Source organism: Palaemon carinicauda, chromosome 45, assembly GCF_036898095.1.
Source record: "Palaemon carinicauda isolate YSFRI2023 chromosome 45, ASM3689809v2, whole genome shotgun sequence".
In the NCBI taxonomy this organism is placed as follows: Eukaryota; Metazoa; Arthropoda; class Malacostraca; order Decapoda; family Palaemonidae; genus Palaemon; species Palaemon carinicauda.
The window spans coordinates 16,057,232-16,062,231 of NC_090769.1; the positions used below are offsets into that span (position 1 = coordinate 16,057,232).

Below are 5,000 nucleotides of genomic sequence, written 5' to 3' on the forward strand. Positions count from 1 at the left end.
TGGTAACGCATAATTCTGAAGTGGTTGTTTAGTGGATAATGGAGTTATGAAAGCAAATGGTGAATAAATGGACATTAATAATACTTGAAGAATTTTAGTTACTCAATCATTTTAGTTATTTGTTGCATGTTGAAAGACTGTACACGTGTATTAAGTGAAGATTATAAACTTTATATTACGATTAAAATACAATTTTAGCTAGAATTGGGATGGAATGATATTTTTCGTATCCGTTATTTCATGATAATTTGGTGTATATGGTATTTTCGGTATCGTCGGTACTGTTATAACAATGGTACTAAGAAACTGATTATAACTATATGATGACCATAGTAGCTAAGTAGTATTGACATTCAGATGATATTCTAAATTGTATTGGTGATGGTCGCAGGAAGGTGACAACTGTAATCACGATTGTGATACTGATGATAATGATAGTGACCCGCTGTTGGTGACTGCCGTGTTGATATAGTGACAACGATTGGTTTTGAAGGGTGTTATTATGGTGACTTTATGCTAAAAGTTGGGATGGTGGTACATGTATGTTAATTTGAACGATGGTGAAGAATAGTGAGGAATGGTGGCAGTGGTCTCTGTTGTGGATACTGATAACTTTTTTTTTTTAAACAGGAACTTTGTTAGGGATGTTTAATTGTGTTTATGAGGATTTTACTAATGAAGGACTTGATTTGCATTGTGCTTTCTGGCGCTCGTGATGATGGGTCTAGGCTTTTGTTTATTTTCTCAAGTCCTTTTAAATCACTCTTCATGTCTCTTCGTCGTTCGTATGACCTCTTATTTTTTTTTTTTTTTTTTTTTATTTTGGTGATGGTGATGAAAGTTGTTGTGAAGTGAATTTGACTCTTGATTGAGAACTCATAATTATCAACACTGGGTATCGAAAGTTAATGGTATGGTCTTATTGGATGCATTATTAAATCTAAAGGCCTGATAGCGTTTTATCGCACAGTGCCGTATTTTTCATATACATATTTTATTACGATTAGTGTCTAAAGTGGTCAGGTATATAAGGGAAACGGCTCAGTGTTGTTTATATATATATATATATATATATGTGTGTGTGTGTGTGTGTGTGTGGTATATTATATATATATATATATATATAATATACACTTTATGCAAAAACTCAGGGAGCATGAAAATATTAAGTGAATCCCGAAGCTTCTTGAAAAAGACAAGCTAGTCAGGATTCAGTAAATACGCTAATTGTTCTTTTCTATTGCATCTGAGCATCTCGTGTTCCTGTTGATTTTATACACACACATACACATCATATACATACATGCATATATATATATATATATATATGTGTGTGTGTGTGTGTGTGTGTGTGTGTGTGTAATTATGGAATATTGAACAATTAGGTCACTATTGATGTTATTAGGACATACATCAAAAGTCTATTAACAAAACTGTAATGGCTACCGACGGGTTGAGGAGTGATAGTGATATTTTTATCGTGGCCACCGCAAGAATTCACAATTCTTATGATGATGATGAGGATAAGCTCGCATGATCATAAAATAGCGACAAATACTGTAATATCTCTGGCTGCATCGAGGGAAAAATGTTCAAGGGCTTGAAAATCCGATTTAAAAGAAGGAAAATAAGGACACAGATGTTTACAACTATTGATGAATATGACGACATTCACAGACGTCAACAAGGCCAAGATGCAGTTAGATGAATTAAAAAAAAAAAAAAAAAAAAAAAAAAAAAAAAAAAAAAAAAAAAAAAAAAAAAAAGCAGCAGCAGCAGCAAACGTCCAGAAGGTTGAATAGTGAAGATTGCCAAGGTCTGATGCGTCATGATGGTGAGTGTGATGAGGATGATATTGTGAAGAATGGTGAAAGCCCTTGCCGCGGGAGGTACACTCCTGCATTGTTGTGAGAAGTAAACAAGTGGCTGGGTACGTGGCCCTGGTGCTTTAGGGGGATGAGGGGGGAACAGAGAGGGGGGAGAGTGAAGGGCGATGGAGAGGGGTATAGGGAGAAGGGGGGGATCTATGAGTAGGGCTGGATGAGGAGGAGGAGGATGGAGTTGGAGTGTTGATTAGGGGGAGGGGGGAGGGGGAGGACGAGAGTGGTGTAAAGGGAACTGATGTGTTGATACGAGAGAGAGAGAGAGAGAGACCTGACGATAAACTTTAATGTACACATACATACATACATACACACACTATACAGTATATATATATATATATATATACATACTTGTGTATATATATATATATATATATATTGTTAAGTTGTAACACCGAAGAGGGGTGGCAAGAATTTAAACAAAACGATTATTACAACCGCATTTATGCCTAAACTGCTGAATCATGGATGAAACGGCGGTGCGGAAAACTTACATACGTGATCAGAGGACTCAACAGTGCACTGTGTCATTCATCTTGTCCTCATTTCTACGATTTTAGATATGAGGGAACCCTCCGTTCCAACATCTCTTGTCTCACTCTTTACCAAGTTTCCTCCTAACATCTTCATACTATTTATACTTTTTTCACAAAATTATCATTCTTCGTTCTTGAAATGTTACTAAACCATCTCACAATGCTATGATCCTTACTCTTAATTATGCTAATCTATTTATCTTCCAATTATCTCCAAAATCTTCAGACTTCAAGTTCTTATTTTACCACTTATTCTAGGCAAATGCTTCATCTTAACAGCATTTCTCTAAATACATCCTCACAACTGGCTGTCAGACACCCCAGTTCCCTGCTACCTTCCTTGCCTCATTTTTTCTCTCTTATTGCCATTATCTATTACAATACATTATTTTCAAATGACTGCTTTCATTCTTCCACTATCCAGGTTAACATTCCTTGTTCCAACTACCTGGTTTTCTTTACTCTAATAACTCTACTCCTGCTCTTATTAATTCTTAACTTTTCCTCTTGCAAACGCTTTTGAACTCTTTCACTATTTTTTTTTCTAGTTTTCCTTCACTATCCCCAAACAATATTGTATCATCTGCAGAAATCTGTGGTTCCATACTCTCTCTATTCACTCTTTTTATGTAGCCCACAACATTGGACCCTCGAGCCTTTCTGCTGTCCATCCATGGAAATATTTAGTTATCACAAAGACATGAAGGGCCCACTTTTAAACCAAATCACCAACTGTGTTATCAATATATTCTAACAAATTACTCTCAACAACTTATCCTTGATATCTTGTATCTTCAACAGCCTCCCCATTGCCTCTCTGTCAGCTCTGTCAAGCTTTTCCCTGAGTCATTTATGTTATATACAGCTTTTTCTCTTTACTATCAAACTCATCAAATAGATATTTCATAACAAATACTTGTTCACCCTCTGTCTTGCCCAAGTTCATATTTCTGTCCTGTTTAATCTTTCTGTCGTCATTCTTCCTTACTCAATCCAATTTATACCATACATTTCTCTGTCTTACCAAGTAACTTTGTGCCCATACAATTCTTACAGTCCTCTATCACCTATACATTACTTTTATAAAATAAAAACAGTTATTCTTCTTATCCATTCAATCAAACCCTTTACCTCCCAGACCTAAGTTACACATCAGCTACTCTTTACCACCTTCAATAGTATGTCACTCATAATCCCATCCCATTTTCTTACATCATCAGCATTTAAATTTACAGGAATTCCAGGCTTAATTTAACAAGCTCCACTCTTGAAACATTCTGTTTTACCTTACATCTATCTTTTACATTGAAAAAAAATCTTCAAAATTCTCTCTTAATATACTATAGACACCATTTCTTGTTAGATCATGTACTCCTTAAATTTGTTTTCTGCATTTACTTCCTTATAGAATAAGTTCCGATTGGTTTTAAACTTAGCTTTCCTCTCAATTACCCTGTCCATCCTCCGGCATACATGTACATGTGATTTCATCTTGTCTTACAATAGCACCTCAATCTATTTTTTTCTTTTTCTTCATCAAACCTCCCATTTTATCAGCCCCTCTCCTCCATATGACCAAAAACACTCACTGGGCACTGTACACCCATTCTGGAATTTAACATTATCCCATTTAACTTCATCTTCATCCATACTGTATCTTTAACATAGGCCCTTTATAATTTCCTTTCTTATTATATACTCTTCTGAATAATGTACTAATCAGTTATTCCAGTTGTAATCTGTTTCCCCAAGTACTTCCAGTATGTGATGACTTGTAAAGAACTAGGCATAGCCACTAGTCCTATTAATCTTAAACCGCAGATACACACTTGGTAATATTTATAACATAAATATTGTCATTATCAGTGTGCTCTGCCCTGAAGTATGTCCTGGGTATACAGTTTCCACTCATCTACGTTATTTTTTAGCTCTACTCTTCACACAATTCTCCTTTCTTTTCATATAACATCATACCTCTTTCGTTTGTGGTATTGATCTCTGTCCATTCACTGAGCCATTAGTCCTTTAGGCCTGTGATCTCATTTTTCACTTTGCTATAATAAGCATTAAAGTTTTCTTTTGAATTATGCACTTCCTGCCTATTAGTATCATCTTACTTCATATTTTACCATTAGTGTTTCTTCTCTCATCTTTCAAATTCAAATATATTCAGGGGATAACAGTTAACAATTATCCATATTGACACATATGCAACACATTATTTGAGTGTATCTGCACCTTAAATCTCCACTTTTTATTACTGGTTGCTTTAAGCTTTTGTTCACTCTGGTCTCAATTTATTACTACCCGATATCGTCTTGAAGCTTACAGGAAATCTACAAATTTATCTCCATAAACTTCGTTTGTATGGCCTCTTGACTGATGAGTTCATAAGCTTAGCTATGATCTCAATACTTATGCCAATAGTTTTCTTTTTTACCTTATTTCAGAAGGTGAGCAGCGGAGTTTAAAGATAAGATAGCAGTACAAATTATTAACATAGCATTAATCTTATACTTCTATGTTCTTCATACTATAAAACTGTGTCCACATAGACAGCGATTTGGCAGCTCTCTGCATG

The 5,000-nt window shown here is 35.2% G+C and overlaps 1 long non-coding RNA gene across 2 annotated transcripts in view; it reads left to right on the forward strand.

The window, feature by feature from the left end:
* Window positions 1–5,000, forward strand: part of LOC137634916 (uncharacterized) — a 138,990-nt gene that overhangs the window by 1,554 nt on the left and 132,436 nt on the right. The window lies entirely within an intron of this gene.